Source organism: Rhinolophus hipposideros (genome assembly GCF_964194185.1).
Source record: "Rhinolophus hipposideros genome assembly, chromosome: 24".
NCBI lineage: Eukaryota > Metazoa > Chordata > Mammalia > Chiroptera > Rhinolophidae > Rhinolophus > Rhinolophus hipposideros.
The window spans coordinates 31,703,306-31,726,274 of record NC_138070.1 but is presented as its reverse complement, the minus strand read 5'-3'; the positions used below and the strand labels follow the sequence as shown (position 1 = coordinate 31,726,274).

The window sequence follows — 22,969 nt, the reverse complement described above, 5'->3', positions numbered from 1 at the left end:
TGAATATGATTACTGCCACACATTTGGTCTGCCTATTGGAAAATGTAGGCCAGTTGCCCCCATCCTCACCAGCACAAGCAGGCTCTTCTCCCTCACCAGAAGTTATCTATTGTTCCCTTCTTTCCTACTGCTTATTCTAGAGATGAGTCAGCCAGAGCATGTGCCAGTTCTGGTGCTGGCACCAATGGTTCTCGCTAATTAATCAGCCTTGGGTTTCAGAGAGTGCTGCTGGCATCTCCAAATAGATAGAGGGTCTGGTTTGAATCGTCACCTTTTTCAGCATTTGGGCAACCTTGCAAACCTAGAACTTAATATAGTTCTAGATTATGAATCTTGACTTCAATTTGCCAGTACAGAAGCACTTTCTCTACCATTGGGAAACTCCCTCCTGTCAAAATTCCATCTCCTTGTCAGTGCCATAGTTCTGTGCTGAACACAGGAATCCATAATCAGTTCTTCCTCAGCAGCACCGACAGGGAGGGAATTGGATTATTGACCTAGTTGGAGTTTCATCTGTGTGGAATGCCTCACTTTCCCAGTGGGGCATTCCTCTTTAGGAGGGCCCCAATAAAGTGGGCTCTGTGTCTGGAGTTGCCCTGGGGTTCTTTCCCATCCTTCAGTTGTTGTTTTTTCCCCATTGTGTGAACTTTCATTAATGCTTTGCATTGGCTGGGGTCCCTGCTCCTGAGAATGGCTTTGCCAAAGGTCATTCACTTGGCTGCTGCTGTTTGGTACTTCTTGTCTTTGATGGAGGAGTTGACTGATTTGAATGGGCGGTTTTCATTGCCATGCATTAAACAGCTGTCCCCTCCAACCAGATGCTTAGTCTGGTTCCCCTTCCAAACCAGTGAAGGGAGGGAGTTCTCTAGCACAGTTGAGAGAAATGATCTGAGAGGCTAAGGTTACATGAAAAGAACTCCCTGGTGCCTGGTGGCTTGGGGTAAAATCTTCTTGGGTTAACATTCAGAGCATAAGAGGCAGTTTGGAAAAAAAAAAAATGAGTGTGGGACCAGTTGATTGTCTCAGTGGCCTGTTGGTTTGCTGAGACTGAGTTCTCAATGCAGCACTTTGAAGTAGTGAAACAGATGCCGTGGGGACTTGCCTCCACTGCCCCATGCAGTGACAATGCATGGAGTCCCAGTGCTGTGGGCTGTGAGTCCCAGTAGGTAGAGATGCTTCAGTGTAAGCCCCACTGTAAGGCATCATCCGTGCGACTGGAAGCTCACCTCCACTTGTTCCATTTATCTAAAACCCTGGCCCAGACCGCATGCTGCTGTGACCCAGTTGCCATGGAGAACTTGTATATTCTTGGCTTCCTTGCTGCTTTTACGGGCAGAATTACAGAAGAGAATGTCTTTGCTGTTAGGAAATATAAATATTACAGAGAGCTGCTCATTTCTCTTTCTATGATGATTATCACCAAGGATATGCAAGAATTCATTACAGAGCATGGTCCTTTATAATGTGCCTCAGGAGTCTGTGACAGGGATGGATTGTGCCAACCCCCGGCTACCTACTAGCTAGATATTAACTAGAACTGTCTATACATTCAACAGATTTGTGTAGAGTGCTTAGTATGTGCAAAGCCATAGTAATGGCTTAGGGTAAAATCTTCCTGGGTTAACATTCAGAGCATAAGAGGCAGTTAAAAAAAAAAATGAGTGCAGGACCAGTTGATTGGCTCAGTGGACTGTTAGTTTGCTGAGACTGAGTTCTCAATGCAGCACTTTGAGGTAGTGAAACAGATGCCGTGGGGACTTGCCTCCACTGCCCCATGCAATGACAATGCATGGAGTCCCAGTGCTGGGGATACAGAGACACATAAGATACTTTCCTGCCTTCAAAAATCTTGTATTCTAGACAAACAAATGAGAAAGAAAAACTCATAGACACAGACAATAGTTTAGTGGTTACCAGAGGGTAAGGGGGGTGGGGGGAGGGAGATGAGGGTAAGAGGGATCAAATATATGGTGATGGAAGGAGAACTGACTCTGGGTGGTGAACACACAATGGGATTTATAGTTGATGTAATACAGAATTGTACACCTGAAATTATGTAATTTCATTAACAATTGTCACCCCAATAAATAAATTTAAATAAAAATAAAAAAATAAAAAAATCTTGTATTCTAGTAAAGACCAATAGAACGTCAAACAAATCAATGTAAAAAATTAATTAACTTGTTGCAATAGACTCCTGTACCATATGCCAAAAAACATACAGTGTTTTCCCACAATGAATAAGGCTGAGCTGTGTGACCAATAGAATACAGCGGCAGTGATGGCGTGCCTTTCAAGGCTGGGTCATCTAAGGGACTGCAACTTTCACCTTGATCTCATTTCGAGGATAATTAAGCAGTCCTTTGGAGAGACCAGATAACCAATTCCAGTCATGTGAGTGAGCCACTTTGAAGTGGATCTCCAGCCACAGTCAAACCTTCAGATTACTGCAGCCCCAGTTAACATTTGACTACAACTTTATGAAAGACCCTGAACCAGAAACACTAAACTGATACACTCTCAAATTCCTCACCCAAAGAAGCCATAAGAGAAAACAAAATATTATTGTTCTGTTAAGCCACTAAGCTTGGGTTATACAACAACAGATATCTAAATAGTAAGGAGAACAGGAGCACTAGCTAGTGAGCAGGCAACCAGAAGGGTTGACCACACCAGCCAACTGGCCTCTCTACTCAGACACACTGCCTTGTCCCATTACATTAATGAAATGTTGCACCTATTTTCAAAGCATCCTCCCCCTTTATTTCATAAAGTAGGTTGCCACTCTGTTGAAACAATGTTTATCAAGGTTAGTATTGAATAATGTGGTACCCATTTCATTAATCATTTTCCAGTGTTCATTGTACTTGAAACCGTTGACCATGATCTTTTTGAATCACTCTTCTCTTGACTTTTAGGACTCTCAAATTCTCATAGAGTCCTTCTGAGCTTCCCAGTAGCCCTTTTTTTTCAGTTCTGTTTGAGGTTGTTTTTCTGTTATATTGCTATTTGTTGCTGTATTGGAGATCTTAGGTGCTGGGACAACTTTTCTTCTCTATAACTTTAAATCCTCTGGTTTTAAACACCAGCAATATGATGATGATCCCCAAATTCATAGAGAGAGTGCAGTACATGTAATGGTTGGGAAGCAAACAATCTGGTTTTCAGTTCTAGGTTTGTCACTTGATAACTGAGCAACCATGGGTAAATTACTTAATCTCAATTTCCTCATTTCTATAAGTAAGATAATCATAGTATCTATTATCACACTTAGGAGGCACTCAAATATGAGCTTTTCCTATGACTATTACAACCGCTACTTTTACTACTGGGCATCTCTACAGGGTATTTAGTTGATATCTTAAATTTATTTAAGACTAAAACAGAATGCTTGATTCCCTGTGGACCCCAAACTGCTTCTCTCCTAGTTTGCCCTGTCCCAGTGAGAGACACAACTATCCATCTAGTCAGCACATATACAAAACATAGCAATCTTCCTTAATTCGTCACCTTCCTTTGTCTAAAATAGCGAATCTAATAGGAAGCCCTGGTGTCCCTCTTACCAGAATACATCCTAAATTGACCTGTATCTCCCTCATTCATGCAGTCACCTTCAGTCTAGCAGGAGCATTTTCTGCCTGAACTATGAAAACGCCCTCTGTCCTGGTCCCCACACTTCCACTTTTGGAACCCTTCCCCAATAATACATTCTCAGAGTTATCATTTTAAAAACATAAATCAGATAAAATTATTTAGCTGTTCGAAACTCTGAAATGTTGTCTGAGAGCACTTAGCATAAAATTTAAACATCTCCTCTATACTTGTGCACTTAACTACCCATCTAGCCTCGCCTCATAATGACTACCCCACCGCACGCGCGCACACACACACACACACACACACACACACACACACACACACAAAACCCTGCCCTGCCCTTTGCTGTCTCTGCTCTAGTCTCATCATCCTTTTTGGTCTTTGTCTGTCATACTTATCCCCAGGCCTCAGCCTTGGCAAAGCTATAGTCTCTGCCTGCCATGTTAGTACGCTGTGTCTGCGCATGGTTAACCCTTTCTTAGTACTCAGGGTAAACTTCCCTGATCTTTTGATTTAAGGTACCCTGTAGTCCTTCTCTAATACATCATCTAGTTTCATTTTCACCATCATATATTTCATTTTAATTTTCCTAAATTTTCCCTGGCATTTTCTAATGATTTTGTTTCTAACCCATCTACTAGCCTAAACATTCCATTATACATAGGCCTTACATCTCTGATTGATGTATCCCTAGCACTTAAAATAGAGTAGTTATTCAATATAAGTTTGTCTAATGAATAAATGCCAATAAGACAAATGCAGTAATCTAAGAATGACTCTAGAATTCTGACTTGCTAACTGGCTTGGGCAGTGGTTACTTTCAGTAAGATACAAAAGATAAGTTAATTGGAGTCAAAGTAATGAATTTAGTTCTAGACATCTTGCGTTTGGGGTGCCTATGGGATGTCTGGATGTGACTGGTTCAGTATGTAATTAGACCCCTTTTTCTGGAGTGCTGGAGAGTTTGGGGAAGGATATATTTTTGAGATCCATCTGCATTTACTATCAATGACCTAATTCAATGTGAGACTTTCTCCTAAAATTAGTCCCCAGGAAAAGGGAGAGTTGTTTTACCTTAGGGTCCTTATAGAGCATTCCATAGTCAAAGTGCTCTCTTAATTACTTATTTAGAGCAATGAAGTAATGTTTGCGTAGACACATTAAACTGAAACTACCTCAATCAATGCTCCTTTGGGATACTTAGGAGGTTGCCTGTGAGAATCAATTTTAAAAAATGAAGGTTTTAACCGTTGATTTAAATTAAATATTTTTATTTTGGTGGCTGTGACCTAATAATTATGTGTTAGGTATTACTGTAAATGGACTTTTAGAAATCATTTTTAAAAAGCAACATAGTACATGGGAATCACAGAGATGCACATCACTCTGAAAAACAAAACAACCAACATTTGATGCAAACAGGTACAAGTGGTTCAGGATTTAATTTCCACATAAGGCATCATAAGATTCGAAAGGTTAAAACGTACTCTATCTAAAATATTGGAATGACAATGCTATGCTTTGGAAAGCTGTGTTGGGTGACTCATGTCTTCCTCTAGGGACTTTTAACAGGCTGACATCACGATCAATAGGAAGAGGTGAATTGACCATGGAGAAAAAAAGCAACATTTCTAAGTTAGTATATCGGTTTATATGTTATTTTTTTGTTGTTGTTAATGAAAGAAAATAAGCTTTACTGCATCAAGTAAATACATGCAAAGATGCAAACAGGTTTAGTCATTCACTTCCAGATGTTTGAATCAACTTACAGGAAAGGCAGAACTGAAATCTATATACAGTCTTAGGAACATAATTAGGTGTCCTTGTTAGGTTAGGTTAGGTTTGGTAAGTAACTCTTCTGTATTTATACATGTGCGTTTTTTTTAATTGACTTTAAAGCACTAATAATCATGCAAACGCTTAAGCGAAAAAGAAGTTACATTAAGCTGAATCTATACTGTATGGCAAATGGGTACCAGCTACTAAGTAAAGCATGCTATCAGTACACACTGAAAACAAAACCTTTAGCCTTGTATAAGCTTCTGAAAATAAACAAACAAAAAAAACCAATTTGAATAACATACATATATTCAAAAGAGAAACAGAAGTATCTTGGAGGCAAACTACAGTTTGCTGTGAGATAGGCAACTTTTATGTACATCACTTGAGTCAATGCTTAAAAAACAAAAACAAAAACCCTGGGTAGTTCCTGACTATTCATAATGTAAACCCTAATCAACTGCAAAATCTCTTCTCAATCAAGGCACTGTGGATTCGGAGCCTGATGAAGCATGGGAGGGGCACGGGGAGTAGAAACCAAACTGTTACCATTTTGAAAGCAAGTGTCATCTAAACAGGGGAGATGAGCTGTAACTTCTTGGAAGAAGATGGGAAACCTTCCAAGCTAACAAGCCAGCTAGCATCTGGCTTTCCGTTCCCTTTCCGCCAAGCACTCTCGAACTATTCCTCTGGCGCGGATGATGGCTCCTTGTTTCAGTCTCTCCACTGAGCTCTTTGCTTCCCGCGTGGGTGGGTCTGATCTCTTTCCCCAACTCTTCGATGATGGCCAGCACCTCGGCATACTTGCTTTGGGGCACCTGGCTGTTCCCAGTTGCCTGGCCCGTAGTCACTCAGCAGCTGCAGGTACTGTGAGGACGGTGCCTACTGGTGGGGGATGGGTGGACACGCGCAGCGGCCTTGAGGGACGTGACCGGCATGTGTGCAGCCACGTTCGCCTTGTAAGACATCCCCAGAGCCGCAGGGGCGCGAGGCCCCACTGAGCCAGGCCTGCGGGTGGTCGCAGCTGAGAGCGGGTCCCTGCGACAGCCCGCGTGACAGTGTGCCCGTCCCTGCGCGCCGGGGAGGTCTCGCACAGTTTTGCTTGTTGATGGCTCGCGCAGCACCAGCAGATATGACCTATTGTTGTTATTTTAAATGTGTGTATTCACTTAAGTTAAACGATTAAGTATGAGTATATGAATATTTGATTATTTCATTTACATTCCTAAAAATTGTCAAAATTCTGTGTTGATTCATCTGAAAAATGTAGGCTGGTCTTACAGTGAAGGTCGGCTTAGTCTGATCTGTGTACACCCTAGGTAGTAGTTGAAACATGAAAAGAGTTTCCCCGCGCAAGAAAAAAGGCTGAGGACAGAGCCACAGGAGTCACTAACACTAAGAGATGGGCAAAGGAAAAAGTCTAATGAAGAACTAACAGGAAGGAGAATTCTGAAAGTAGAACCAAGGAAAAGTAGTGATGTTGAAATCGAGAGAAAAGACTTGTCAAAAGTAAGGGGTGACATGATGGTGATGTCCATGGTGTCCTGGATCTTTCCAGGGAAAGATCAAGTTACCGCAAGGCTGAAAACAATCCCTGACATTTATGTGTAGACTACTGATCACCGTGGCCAAAGCAGTTTAAGTGGAGTGATAAGATCAGGAGCGTGTTGCAGAGGTGTGAAGACTAGAAGGAAGGGGAGTATGGGGAGAGGAGGTACATTCTTTTTGTGATTAGTTTGACTGTGGAGGGAAGAAGAGTATTTTGGTGAAAGGAGGATTTGCCGTTTAAGGAGTTGATTTTAATGAGAGGAAAGTATTGGGCATCTATACAGGTTGAATAAACAGGAGCCAGAAGAAAGTACTAAAGAGCATTGGCTGAATGAGCAAGGTCCCAGCCAAGAGAGTGGGGAAGCTAGACTGAGAGGCCACGTGGGGAGATTCGCTTTGTCCAGATGAAGGTGTGCTTCATTCTTTGGAGCAACAGTAAATGAGATTATGTAAAAAAATATATATAAGTTTGTGAGGGTGGAGGTCAGAAAGTAGAGGGATGTCACTTGGCTCCTGGCATTTATTTACTCAACTTTGGCAAGTGCTTCAAAACCAAATACTTTGTTCTGAAGTTGTCAGCACTCCTGCCTTTAGAAGCAGGTCCAGCAATGGGCGGAAGAGCCTGGACTTTGAGTTTAGAATCCTGGATTCTCATTTAGCTGCACAGAACATTATTAAGATTTTAGAGAGGTCATGATCTCCACAGTTTTTGTAGTACTTGGCTCTCTCTCCACCTGACCCAGAAACCCCTTTCTCACAGTGTTGCCTGGGGGAGAGGGAGGAGAAAATTCATCTCCCCACTCATTATTCTCTGATGATCATTCTCTCCATGGCTTTCTGGGGGCTTCAATGTGTCAGCCTATTAAAGAAAAGAATTAAACTACATCTTTAAATTCACTTCCGACTCTAGCATTTTATGTATATGTAAACACTTAACTCATATAATGCCTTTAAATAATAAAACAAGGTGGAATATAATTAAGGGGCAAAGGAGTTGTACAGATAATTTGTGCTGTGAGGAAGTCTTTTTAAGTTGACTAATGTGACATTGTTCTCAAGGAAACGAAAACTTCAGCATTTTATTTTCAGAATCACCCTGATCCAAAGTAGGTCATGGGAATCTTAAGGGGGGAGGCTTGAAAAGGTCCCAGAGCACCTCTAAGTTAATATAAATTCTTGATTTTTTTTTTTAATCCCACTGAAGGCAGAGAAAAGGCCAAAGCAACATGGCTGTGGCTGAGATCAACTTTGCTTCTGTCTGAGGCACCATTTCTGCCTGCAGAACAATGAGCCTTCAGGCCAGTGGACCAGTCTGTTATCAGCCCACAGCAGGCTGAGAAATAATCTCCCACTAGCAACAATAGGTGCCATATCTCAGGCCAGGTAATGAGCAGTCTTTAAACTGCATCAGCTCTCATTTTATTATCCTTTAGTTTTATACTTCTCAGCCTAGAATAGTCTTATCTTTCCTCTTTTTGTTGCTCTGTGGAGCCACCTCTCCCTCCACAAAGTAAAAGAGATTAGGTGACCTTTTCCTTTCCTTCCTTTTTCCAATTTGAAGCCACAACATTATAATAAGCCTCTATAAAAACACTCATATGTATATACACAATTAAAATTGCCTGCCTCTGTTTATTTTGTTCCATATCTGATCCAAAATCACCAAATGCATATCTGCTGCATATCAATGACAGAGACTCCACCTGCCAGGCCTGGGCCATTATCTCTGAGCAGGGAATGGAGGAATCTACATCTAGGCAAACACTAGAGATCCTCTGTCTGAGGCACTTCCTATAAGAGCTTTTATACATTCTCAGAGACACCTAGTGTGAAATAAGATGCCTGGCCAAGGCCAAATCTTTCCACACTGCTGACTCAGTTCAAACAATTGCTTGGTCTTTTCAATTTATTCCATTTAAAAGCATTTCTGATTCCAACAGGAGTCCCCCAGGCTTGATAAAAGTTTTATTTTCTCATGTAGAGTTACTTTGGCTTCCTCTTATGACCTATCCCTCTGCTGTTGTCCTCTCTCTATGAAGCATTCTGTGTAAGTCTGAAGGGAAGGAGGCCTAGCTGGAAAGGGAAGTCGACATACTTGGGGTAATTCAAATGTATCTATCTCTCCAGATAAGTGTGCATTGGTGGAGGCCAAGTCAGATTCTTAATTCACAAGAAAAAAAAAAGGTAGGAATGTGGAACAGTGACTTGGGTATGTGAAATTAGTTACAATCAACCTTACTTTTTATTTTTATAGACATGAATAGATTAGTGGTGATAAACCAAAAATTTGGTTTTATTTAAAAGAAGTGTTTGGAAAAACACTTGAGTTTAGGCATGACTTCTTAATTAAGACTCAAAATGCAAAAGTTATAAAAAAAAAAAAGAAAAGATTGATAGATTTGGCAATGTTAAAACCTATTACAATGAAAGAGAGGTTCATAAATGAAATAAAAAAGATAAATACCAATTAGAAGATAATATCCTCAATATCTATAATAAAAAATGAATCATATATAAAATTCTGATAAATCTAATAAAAAAGACAATCTAAGAGATAAAAATGGGTAAATAGGAAATACATGGTAGAACAATGTAAACAGATAATAAATACAAAAAGATGATTTGCTTCACTAGAAATCAAGTCATTACCAATTATGATAAGGAGATATTTTAAAGCAATGGAATTGGCAAAATTTAAGGAGATAACATTTGATTTTGGTGAGGATTAAGGTATCCTTACAAAGGCATCCTTACAAAGCACAGGTGACCATGAAAAGTTGTTAGCTCAAAATAGGCTAATTTTCAGCATTGATCAAATTTTGAGCATTTCTAAGAGCCTTTTATAAAGAAATTTTTGCAATATGACCAAATAGAGCTGTAGAAGTCTGTTCGTGGCAATGTACTTAATTGTTCATGGCAATGTACTTAATTGAGACACATTAGAAGCAACCTAAATGCTCATTAAGAGGGGACCGTTTAAAGAAATGATGGTATATTTTTTTATGCAGCCAATAAAAAGAAGAAGGAACAGGACATTTAATTTACCAAGTCTGAGGAAATTTCACTGATATTTTTATTATAATTGACTAAAATTATAAATCCATTAAAAGTAGATATTTTTTATAGAGTCAGTCTCTTATCTAAGATTATGGTATATAAACTTTATTAAAATATTCTCTCGTCGCTTGGTAAAATGTTATAGTTTTCTGGTGTGGGAGGCATATAGAAGTCTTACTCTTTTGTAAGTGATTTCTAGGTGTTTAACTTTATTCATTGCAATTGTGAAAAAAATATTTTTATCTTTACCTTTGCTGTTATTAATGGCATTATTTAAGGAAGTTACTATTTTTTGTATTTACTTTGTCTTCAACAATATTAATAAATTTTCTTATTAGTTAAAAAAAGAAAAAAATATAGACATGAGAAGGTATGTGGTGAAAAAGTAACAGACTAACAAGTGTATTATTATTCTGTTAACATAAAATAAAAAGACTAATGTGTGTAGCTACATGCTTCTGTATGTGTAACTGCAATTAAAATGCAATATTAAGTTGTACCACAAATTGCGAACCATGCTTTCCTCTGGGGAGGAAGTAGTTGTGCATAGTGATGACTTTTACATCTTACACACCACCCTTCTTCATTGTTTGAATCTTTTACCAGTGGATCTACTCATCTATTAACTGTATAAGAGGGAATAAAGAAAAAAACATAGGTCCCCATATACAGTTAATTTATTATTTTAGAGGAATTTACTCTGTATAGAGTTAATTTGGAAAGACCTGAGAAAGCATCCATGATTTGTTTATTTTCCCAGAAAAAAAAACCGGTAGGTAAGCAAAGAGCCATCAAATCAAGAAATAAGTAATGAAAATAGAGTTATCTGACTAAGGGAAAAATCTATTTATTCATTCATTAATTTAACAATTAAGTGTAGAGCAACCTCCTGAGCACTGGAGATACAATAATGAAAAAAGCAAAGTTCTTGCCCTCATAGAGCTTAAATTCTAGTGGCCCGGGGGAGGTAGGGGTCTAGAGTGGGCGTCAGGGAATAAACAAGTACATACATAATATCAGATGGTCTAGAGCCCTCCGATAAAAACATAGGCAAGCTAAGGAATCTATGTCCCATGGTAGGGATTTGTGATTTCGTGTGAGGAGGTCAGCAAAGGCCCCACTTCTGAGCAGAGGCCTGAAGGAGGAAGCAAGCAACTTCTGGAAGAAAACCTTTCCAGACAACAGCAAGTGCAGAGGCCTTGAAAGGGGTACCTTCTCCATGTGTTGGAAATGCAAAGTAAGATAGAGTGATAGGAGTTCAGGGAAATGAGAGGGAGATTGGGAAAATAATGAAATGCATTTTGTTTATGTGCTGAATGATTTACATAAATTATTTAATCTTTGAAACTCCAGGGAGTTGATAATAATATTTCCATGTTCAGGATGAAGAAACTGAATCTCAAAGCAGTTAAGAAACTTGCCCAAGGCTACATGGCTTTTAATGGCAGAGCTATATTTGAATCTAGTTCTCTGAATTTGGGAAATATGCCCAGTTCTAGAACAATAGGACCCAATCCTATCCGCATTTCAGAAACTGTGGAATCAGAATCCACAGGAGAGGGGACCAATAATCTGTATTTTTAGAAATTTACTTAAATTATATAGATGATCGATCAGTCAAGTTTAGGAACTAAGTGTCTAGTCTAAGCTTGCCCTTTGCAGATGGGAAATGGACATCCTCAACGGTTGAACAGTTCAGGAGCTATTCCACCGTGTGGTAGAATAGGGCTTCCAGGCAGACCCCCTGACCCTTAAAGCTTTTTCAGACTTTAAAGTTCAGTAGAGCAGGACTTCTCAAAGGGTCTGCTTAAACCACAGAGGCTGTGCAGAACACCTGGGGTGGGCTCTGCGATTCTGCAGTTTTAGCCAGCTCCCTCAGGGTGCCAGTGCTGCTGGTCAGAGACGACACTCTAAGTAGCAAGAAGGTCGAGTTTCCTGAAGAGTTTGTTAGAAATGCCTGGGCTTCAAGCCTAGGCTTACAGATTGAAAGCTAAGTGCTTTCATTGAAGCATGTGACAATGACCCTAAAATACAAGTTTTGTGCCCAATGATAGAAAATGGTGTTTGTTATGTGATAATGTTGGGAAAAGATGGTGGTGAAGGGGACAAGATGGGAGGGGAAGGAAATGAACTGATGCAGGTTCATGAGATCCCCAAAGCTCAACTCCTAGAATATATTTACACAGAAATTGTGAGGAGAAATTTGAGGCAATTATGAAGGTAACTCAAGTCAAACATCCCAAAGTTCTTGCTTCATTGAGCTGGATAAGTGGATATTTTTTTACCTTGATTAATCCAGAAAATTGATATGATTATAGGGGAAGTTCTTTAATTATTTTCTGCACTAGCCCCATTGGACAGACATTGCAGCAGCATGTGTGGAGAATGCCCGTGGTCTTGTTGAAACTGGGGCCTCTTTTCTGGAGGTCTGGGCATTTTGCCACCTTTCCTACCCCAGTTCTTCCCGTAGTGCCATAATCAGGGACAATTCTAGCTGCAAACTAGAGCACTGCTTTCCAGCAAAACCTAGTTATCCAGGTCTGATCACTGACCACATTCTTTCTGTGGAAATTCATTTTACTGCTCTGAATTACATGTTGGCATACGAGATGGGTAAAGTAGATTAAGATATATTATCATGATTGTTGAATGCCCATTCTTTCTTCCCTTCCAGAGAGATTAGGATGCAATACAATTTAAGTTGTGTTCTTGTGAGTATCATGGCAGAAGAACCTGCTCTCAGGGCCCCTAACAAGGAGGCTCTGGCCAGAAAGCAAAACTGACTGCATTATTTAAATATTATAAATCATCATCTCTTCTCCAGTGCCACTGGCTCCTGGCTCAGGAAGACTGATGGGCAGAGATTACCTTTAACCCTGGACAACCAGCTTCCCTGGGCTCTCCTGGGTGGGGCTCAAATTCCCCGATAGGCTGAGGTTTTTGATTTCCCAGCTTGTTTAGGACAGTCTGCTAGGCAGTTTTAGGAGAGGGGGTGTGGGAGTGGCACAATTATGGGACCAGAGATCTGACTCACTGTTTCTCCTTTGGTTCACTTAGTGTCCTGGTGTATGCCATTAATCTCACTCAGCCCTCTTGCCCATCTATAAAATAGGATAAGTAATCCTACCTAATTTCATGGGCTTTTATTTAATTACTGAGATGCTTTGTTTATCCATCATCTGAAAGGAGCTAATCACATCTCAATAAAGCCCCAAAGCAATTTTTAAAATTTCAATAATTGCTATGGAAATTTTTCTAAGGGATTCTTTCTAAGAGAAATCTTTCTCTTCCTTCCCTTCTTAAGGATGGTATAGTTGATATTTTTAACCTTGTTTTAATGACTCAAGGTCATTATGTGAACAGTGCCTTCTGAACGGTGCTGAGTTTTGGTGATACTCTGTGGAACTATTGAAGGGCATGGTTATTTGCTCCTGTGAAATACAGCCCCCAGTTGCTATGCTTTTGAGTTCCTGTGTCTACTTTATATAGTTTTTCCTTATTCTTCCTGTTGTCAGGATACCGGTCATCAATTTTGCTGCTGAAATTTTTATTTATCTTTAGTCCACACTGTCTTCTTCCCAAAGTCCCTGCCTGTTCTACCTCAGCACATCTCAGTTTCTGTATTGGCAATGGTTCTCAAAGTGTCATTCATTGATCCTATGATTCATGGATCCCCAAGACCCTTTCAGGGGGTCTGTGAGGTCAACACTATTTTCATAGTGAGACATAGTAAGACATAATTTGCTTTTTCCAATATGCTGTCAAAAATTTGAAAAATGCTGCATTATCAGAATCTACCAACTCTTACCCCTTATCCAGATGTATGCCCCTTAACGACATTGTGGTCAAGGACAGACTACATATACATTGATGGTACCAATGGAGCTGAAAAATCCCCTTCACCTAGTGATGTCATAGCCATCGTCACGTCTTAGCACAATGCATTACTCATGTGTTTGTGGTGATGCTGGTGTAAACAAAGCTGCTGCCAGTCGTATCAAAGTAGAGGCTGTACAATTATGTGCAGTACGTAATACTTGATAATGACAGTAAATGACTATGTTACTGGCTTATGTACTTACTATACTATACCTTTATTGTTGTTTTAGACTCTACTCTTCCCATTTATGAGAAGAGTTGCTGTAAAGCAGTATGCTTAATACAGTGCCAGCAGCAGTTTCATACATCTCATGTTTACCACCTCTCTTGATTGTATCATTTTCTCCTGTGCTTGATTTAACCTCAGGTTGTTTTGTACGGTAACCTGCTGCACAGGCTTGTAGCCTAGGAGCAATAGTCTGCACCATACAGCCTAGGTGTGTAGTAGGCTATACCATCTAGGTGTGTGTGGTTGCACTCTATGATGTTCACACGCAGATGAACTTGCCTAACAATGCATTTCTAAGCACATCACTGTGGCTAAGGGGCACGTGACTATATCATTGCTGCCTCAGAGCCTCACCACAGTAATGCAAAGCAAGCTGATAAGGAATTACCCTCAGCACCTTGTTGCAGGAGAAACTGAAGCATAATTAAATTGCAAGTCTAGATTAGAATTCACATTTTCTAGTGCCCAGTCAGGGTGTGTTACACTATAGTCAGTCTTGGGAATGGAATGTACAAAGATTTATGCAACTTTTGTCTGATCTGTGTGTAAGTCAGGTCTGAGTGGGCTCCGGAGGTGCTCTCTACTGAGTTTTGCATAGTCTTTGACACATAGATTGTATGTCATCTATCTTTGTTCTATTGAAATACCCCTTTCTACTCAATACCACCAAGCCCATATCCTCAGGTATCATTTCCTCACGCCCTTTAGGCCTCTGCTTAAATGTGACCTTACCAGAGAGGCTTTTTCTGACCACCAAGGATAGACTAACCCTTTTCCCGTAGCTCTTCACACTCTCAATCTAATACGATTGTTTTCCCTGCATCATTGACACATCAATTTGTTGACCAGCTCTCCTCACTGGAATCAAAACACTTAAGTGACCACCCTGTTTCCTGAATGTCCCATGTTCGCAGCTGTGCCTAGCACTAAGGAGGGGGGCAGTATTTGTTGAATGAAAGAATGAATGTCTGGAGATATTTAGGAGGTTTTTTGGAGTCTGAGTTCTTGTCAGATAAGTACTCTCCGAGAGAAGTTCTGGATAACGCTATATTGTCTGTTACACATGTGTCACCACACTCATTCCACTGAGCAACAATAGCGGTGATTGTCCATCCTGCTCTGCAGGGAGGAGACTGTGGGGGTCAGAGCTCTATTACTACCTAACTGACCCTGGTCATGCACCCATTCTGAGCCTCAGTTTCTTAAATTACTGCAAGAGTGTTTTGGGGTGCTTTCACTAGTCAGCAGTCTCTGAAACTGATACGAGTTTTATTGGGAGTTCTCTGGAAACAGCAGCCCTATGAGGGAGAGTAAACATGTAAGGGGCTGAAGTAGTTGAACTGAACAGTAGCTGTAACAGAAGCCTGGGTTCGTCCTCCAGGGCACTCTGGTGCTGAGATGGCCTTTGGAGTTGTCCCTTCTCAAGGAAGGATCCCAGCCTCTGGAGTAACAAGTCACTGAATGCATGCTACCTTGGGATGGGGCATGTCGTTGGGCAGGGCTGTCACCACCCCAGCTCCCTGGGGGGACTCAGCAGACAGCACTCCAGACAGCTGGAGAGATGAGTGTTTCAGGCCAGAGGAGGGACTCTGGGTGGGCCTGCCACGGCCTGCACCAGAGAATGTAGAACAAGGAAATTCACGGCAAGTGCTTGTCCACAGTAATCACTTGACACATTTTAGTTATTATTATTGTTCTGACAATTTCTTCACAGTCCTTATTACTGTCTGATGTTATGTTTGTTATTTATTGGTTATCCCTTTACTAACTATTACTCCACTAGAAGACAGGGATTTTATATCATTTGTGGCAGTATTGTCAGTAATCAGTCCCTGGCACATAGTAGACACTCAATAAATACCTTCTGAAGGAATGACTCCTTTTAAGTCTTTCATAAAATCATTTTAAATGATTTATAAACTGATTCATTCCATTTGTGTCTGTCTGTGTGTGTGTACAGTTACTCGAACTATAGTGTAAGATTATTAATATCAGGATATGTGTCTTACACCTCTTGTTACTATCTTCGTTACCTATCAGAAGTGACCATTCCTTTGGATGGTATTCAAGGCCTTTCCAATCTGGGCCAGCCCTCTCCAAGTCTCATCTCTGCCCCTGTGCTTTTCAGAGCAGTCTGACTCCTTCTGTCTCTGCAACTTGAGCAGGAAACCATTTCTGCTTGGAATGTTGTTCCTGAACTTCTTGGCTGTGCTATTTTCTCTTCATTCTCTAGGTCTCAGCTCCAGTCTCATTTCCTCCTGGGAACCCTGCACACCAATCTGGTTCTGTGCCTCCTGTCTGCTCCCACGCACCCTCAGTTTCCCCCTGGAGGCACTTATAACACTCCTTGTTTTAATCATCTTCATGACCCTAAGATGCCAACTAAAATTGTTTTATATGTCAATATTTCTGCTGCCTCACACATGCATTGGTGGGCTAATGATTGTGATTAATGTGCTCTTATATAACCGTATATAACTTATAAAAATTCGTTTTATAAAAAAGTATTGTTTAAATCTTTAACTGGACGATGTTGAACAATACAAAAATAATACCACAAATTCATTTGATAACCTTCCTCTGACAAGTTCAAAGCGCTTTCCATTCTCACTATTGTTCTATCCTCCACATGTGATGACTTGGGTGAATTATGTTGCTTTGTGATGGAAGTAAGGTGGGTCTCCACCCTTACCACCCTCTACATGCAACACAGGTAGAATCATTTATCATTTGTTGAATAAATGGATGAATAATGTGGTTATGATCTAACTGGGAAGACATAAAGTCCTTCCAGCTATAGTTTCTATTGCTACTGAGAACAACACTCTTGAAAATGAGCAAGATGCATCATGAGGATAGGAGACTACACACGCGTAATTTTCTTGTAATTAAAGTACAGAAACCCCTAAACTAATTGACTAAAAATAAATTTTAAAACTTTCAGCCTAGTATGAGCTCTCTTTCGTTAAGACACCTTTAGCAATTATTAGAATTCTAATTGTTGAATTCACACAGCTTTGGACTTTTGTTCTGACCTGCTACTCGAATCTTTCATTGTTATTTAGTATCATGTATGTTTATGTATGGTTTCATTTTATTGCACTGTGTTCTGCTTAACAATGGAAACCTGTTTACTTCTAACTACAATTCATAAAAAAGCACAGGAGTTCCTCTGAATCTCTAGGTGCCTCTGTGAGCAATAAAGAGGGAAGGAAGAAGGGAAAGAGAGGGAATGGGTGGCTATCAGAATGAGCCCTGGACTACAGTCCTGGGTTCCTACACATCCCCACCCCAACCCCAAAAGAGCAGCTCAGTTTTGTAACTTGGTGAATTTTCAGCGTAAAATTTCCTTGGCAAGTGGATTCTGCCACTTAAAAACAGGTTTGATAGCCACTACTGACTAACATATCTGATTTGGTATATCATCTGATGTTGGTTCTTTCCCCACTAAAATGTAAGCCCCATGAGGGCAGGGTTTCTTGTGAGTATTGTAGGGGATAGTTCACGTATAGAATATATGAATTAATTAATTTGACAAAGAAGCTGTTACACAAAGACTGTCTTCATTAATATCTGATTGGCTTAAGATATTGAAACACAAGAGAACTTCTTTTGAGTTTGGGATGATTTAAATGTAGGGTGACCACATAATGTAATGTTTACACTGAGATCCTTTTGAAAGTGAAAATTATGATATTCATAGTTACAACAGGTCAACAGACGTAAACGACGACTGCCTCTGACAGAATAGGACAAGAGTTTGCCCTTTCGAGTGACAGACATCTCAAGGGGATCTTGCATGAGGGTAAATTTTAAATTTCTCTGTTGTCAGAATTTTAGCTCCTTTTTTTTTTCCATACTAAAAGTGGTTATTACTTGCAGGAAACAATCCAGCTTTAGTCTCGTTACCGATTACTCACTTCTCCCAACGTTTGGGTGTTTAAAGATCAGGGCCACAACCAGAGAGTAAAGGTTCCTTAGAGGCCTGAATAGTATATCCTATCAACGGGGCTGAGTGCCTGGCTCTCTGCTGCCGAAATGAATATGCTTTCCCGCTAGCAGAGAGAGTAGCTCTTAAATGCCGCTTCTGCTACTGTTCCCCTCCCAAGCCCTTGATAGAGTACTGTCCATGAGAGTGATACAAGTTATTCTAAGGGCCATGCCAAAGATGAGAAGCATAGGGCTGGGGGCCAACCACCCTAACTAACAAGATCTTTCCTCTGGGAATGAGGTGACTCTGAGTTAGAGCACCAGCAGCGATAGCCCATAAGTTATCTCGTTACACTGGACCCTCCAGGCTCATTTCCCAGCATTGATGAGTATGTGATCATCTGCAGTTACAAGAGTTGTTGTGGTCCTGCACTGAATTTAAGCAGTTTATGATAAAGTACAAATGATATGAGCAAGCCCAGTTAAACTCCTTTTCAAAGCTGGTATTAGGAGCATAGGATGTAGATTAGGCCATTTAAGAATGCCATTGTGATGTTTTAGGAGAGGGCCTTGACCTGCAATATATCCATGTTTATGTGATATATTCTGTTATAATGGTGTTACACTCTGTTCATAAAATAACAAATATCTCACAGGAAGAGGGTGAATCAGATGGTATACTGGCACTGCCCCGGACATGTTTATTCTGTCCTGGGTCAGCACATCATTATTAAACTCTACTAGAAAAAAGTAAATTGATGTTTAGACTGAAAATCACATTGTTTTTAAGTAGTATGCATACTGACTGCGTGCAGATATTATATGTCCCTACAGTCATGAAGCAATTTATGTGCTGGTGTGGATTCCCCACAATTTAGTCCATCTTGCTTCCCAGAGAGCAGCTTGATTGGATGTGAAAGTAGCCCCTTTCTCCTCTCTGCAATAGGCCCCATAGAATTGGCTTCACAAAACCACAGACCCCATTTCATTTAGGGTGGGGGAGGCACTGCCAACACATCCCCAAAGGCCCTGGGTGCTGGTGGCTCCCTCCTATCAGCGCTCTGTCCTCACCCCAGGGCCCCTCCGAGGGGCTGTCACTGTGAGCAGCTAGTGGAAGAGGCAGTGGAGCGTCCCGACCATGGAGGGGCCGCTCTGCAGGATGACGAGGTGCTTTGTGGCTACCGATTAGATATCAGGCCAGTGAAGCCTGACCTTGAAAAGCTGGCCTCTGGCTCACTGCGCATCGGTGTTCACCCTTTCAAATCAGACTTCGAGGATCAAACTTTTAAGATGAGTTCTACCGTTGCTGACCTCTCCAAGGACTTGGGCACAAATGCTGATTTATTCAGACCTTATTTCCAAAAGCAGGTTATGGCCCGGAGGAAGCTGGGTCTGTAAAGCTAGAGGCAGAAGTGAAAGGTGACTCTCTAGTCAGTTGGGGTCTAAATTTAGAGACCACACAAATGAAACCTGTACGAAACAATGTGCTTAGGAGGATTCAATTCAATAGATATTCATTGAATGACTTCTTCTATTTGCTAGTCCTGGTGTTTTAAACTACCCTTACCTACCAAAAACCAAAGAAATCAACAAACAAAAAACTATCCTGCCTATCACATACTTTGCACAGAGTAGTCATCTTTTCTTGTTAATCATGTGAAAGTGGGAAAGTATTATGAGAAGGCAAAACATGAAAATAGCTGTTGGCTCATGATTACAATTTCCCTGAGGTCATTTAACAGGGCAGAATTTTCCCCTGGAGCCGGAATCCACTAACCAAGAGCCAAAAGTAATTTTCCTCAGAAAGGCAGTAAGAGTGATAACTGACAATGTACTTTCCAGAATTCTCTTACCTTCCCACCCCATTCATGCCATTCTCCTGCTTTACATGCTGTCCCAGTTCTGCTGTTGAAATGAGAACATTTCAAAGCCTGCTTCAAACGCGACCCACACCACATCCTGGGTTCATCTCTTGCACCACTCTCCCCCAACTAAATAGTATCTAACATTTGCTTAAATCCTGAGGAGGGGTCTAAACATCCTTGCACTTATTGTGTTATTTCTTGCTAAATATATATGTAAGTATGAATCGATCAGTCTTATCCTCAGCATTGGACAGTTAGATTATGGAAAACTGCAACAGGGTTTTATTAGTGAATGAACTTATTTATTTTTTATATTTTTAACAACTATTTTTGAGGCCCTACTGTGTGTCAGAAATTGCACTAGGCACTGGGAATGCCACTGTGAAAGCGATGGATGGTCCTTGTGTTCACTGAGAATCCTTATAGTGGGAGATATAGGCAATTAAACAGACATTTACAGTCTGATGCAAGGTTCTCAATCTCAGCACTATTGACATTTTGAAACAGATAAGTCTTTGTTGTGGGAGACTGTCCTGTGAATGGTAGGGTCTTCAGCATCATCTCTGACCTCTACTAGATTTCAGTAGCACCCCCTTCCTGACTGAAAAGGTCTTAACAACCAAAGGGGTCACCAGACATTACCAAATATCACTTTACTGAGAATTGCTGCAGTAAAGTAATAAACACAGTTTCCTTGGGAGCCTGGAGAAAGAACATTTATGATTCTATGGTCTAGGTGTCAGGGCACAGCAGGAAGCAGATGGCACATTCAACTCTGAATAAGTGTAGGCAGGTTTAATAAGGGAATTCTTTATAAGGTATGGAGAGGGTGTAGGGAACACATGTAGATAGTGCAGTACACCAAAGCTAATAACAAGAGGATTGTTCTCACCACTAGGCCAGAAGGGTGAGGCCAGGCAGTTACTGCAATAAGAGGAGAGTTGTGTGGAAAGGGGCTTCAGAGAAACCACTTTCTTTGGTGAAGTGACTTAGGCCTGGGAGGTGACCGTGATGTAAAATACATATCTGAGCTCACTTTCCTTCCTTTGATCATCTGCTGGACTTTCTATTGGCCACCCCAACCAGAAGCCAATGGCAAGGAAACCAATTTTTATATTTCACGTAAGTCATATACTCAGGGAAGCAAGCAGGGCAAAGAAGGTTGACAAATGTTTCTAGAAGGTTGAAAAGGACATAACTAGTATAAGAGGCTTCCCTGAAAAAGTAAAATCTAAGTTGAGATCCAAAAGATAAATAAAGTTACTTATAGCAAAAGAAGGCAAGTGGGTATAGCATATAAATAACACACGTAATTTCTATTGCCTAAAATTCCGTTGTAAGAATTGTTGGTATATTTGTAGTTAATCTGTTGAGCCCCTCCAGCTTGGCAAGTGAGAAATTCAATCTAAGTCATATTTTGGGAGACTTTCCTCTTTAGAGTATCCAGAATACTTAGGAAAGGGGTCGCTAGTTTTCAGTCCTCAGTGGTAGTAACCATTCAGTCCTAGATGGTAGGAAGAGTTCATTCTTTGAATACAGGGACAAAAAAAGTGCAGAAGGGAGGGAACAGGGGGGACAAAGGATGATTTTGTGGTTTCAGCTTCATTATCACCCAGTCTGTTACTTATAGGGCATTGATATAGCAAATGAAGAGGTAATTTGGGCTGGTGGGATATACATTCATAACCAACCTCCCACGCATACACCACCATCTTCCCTCAGATTGGCTCACTTCCACCTCCCTGAGTCTAGACTCTTTGTTTCCTTGTTTTTAAAAAACAAAATCCTGGGTCGTAATCATATTCTGGATGCCTAGCAACTTTGCTAGATGACACATGGCACAAAAGCCATTAATTAACAATCTGAGGTAAGAAGCTCAGATTCAAGAATTCACAAAACCCGGCGCCTTTGGGAATGGGGATGGGGAATCCCTCTCATTCCATTCCATCCAGTCTGCTACATCTTTGAGAACAAAACACACCTTACTTAGTTTCTCAGTACACTAGCCTGTCATGTTACAAATTGGGGGGTGGTGTTGAACCTATGACAGTTTAGGGGATTTGAAGCCTATTCTGTATGGCATAGAAGTCCAGACAGGTGGAGTTATAAAAACAGTCATGGGATGTAAAATACAGCATAGGGAATATAGACAATAATATTGCAATAACTATGTATGGCGTCAGATGGGTACTAGACTTATTGGGGTGATCACTTTTTAAGTTATATAACTGTCTAACCACTATGTTGTACACCTGAAACTAATATAATATTGGATGTCAACTTTAACAGAACAATTTTTAACAAGTGATACAATAGAGGAACATAGAAAACACAGGGCCAGGGAACCTGGTATGTTACTAAATTGATAGGACTTTTTATTGATACTCATATTGTAACCCCGGCACATCATAGAAGCACACAAAAAACTCTTTTGATTGTGCTTTTTTATTCTCTACAAATCTACATTAAGTTCTAATGAGACAGGCGGTCCATCCTTTCCACCAAGACTGAAGCACCCGATGTTTAGGAATATAGGTGGAAAGCCCAATAAACTCAGCAGTAAGAGATGTGACCCGAAACTAGAGCTCATAGCCAGTCCCTAATGCATAGTGTAGTAATTGCAGCAGTCCTACAACAGGAAATAAATAGCCAGAAAATTATGCATCATTTATTTCTTTTTACCTATTCATCTGGGGTTGACTCTTTGGAATGAAAGCACCAGTGTTTCTTCATCACAGCAGGAGTACTAGTTGCATAGGTGGCTGATCAAGGATCTCCTTCTCCACTGCTCTGTACTTCCATCTCAGGAATTAAACTGGATGCCTCCTCCTGTCCTTCCTGAGTCCTGCTTCCCCATCATCAAATTGGTGTCCTTGCTAATTCGACAAAGTTAATACCTGATTAATAACTCCTGTGATAGAAGAGTTCCTAGATGAGCTGTAGCCCCATTTACAATCTGCCGGTGATTGAAAAATTATGTTCAGTTCAGTAATAATTGATGGAAATGGTCTCTTCTCTTCTGCAGCTGATTGGCTTTGTAATTGTGATTTAATAATGTAAATATCACTGTTTTCTTCTCAAGATG

At 40.6% G+C, this 22,969-nt stretch overlaps 1 protein-coding gene and 1 pseudogene across 9 annotated transcripts in view; one reads left to right on the top strand and one right to left on the bottom strand.

Annotated features, from left to right (window-relative positions):
• The window catches only part of OPCML (opioid binding protein/cell adhesion molecule like), a 1,299,542-nt gene that overhangs the window by 1,225,066 nt on the left and 51,507 nt on the right, over positions 1-22,969 (top strand). The gene's annotated exons all lie outside the window — the stretch shown is intronic.
• LOC308492610 (cyclin-dependent kinase 2-associated protein 1-like) lies at positions 6,014-6,344 on the bottom strand (annotated as a pseudogene). Its single transcript has one exon. The product of its transcript is annotated as a cyclin-dependent kinase 2-associated protein 1-like (transcript).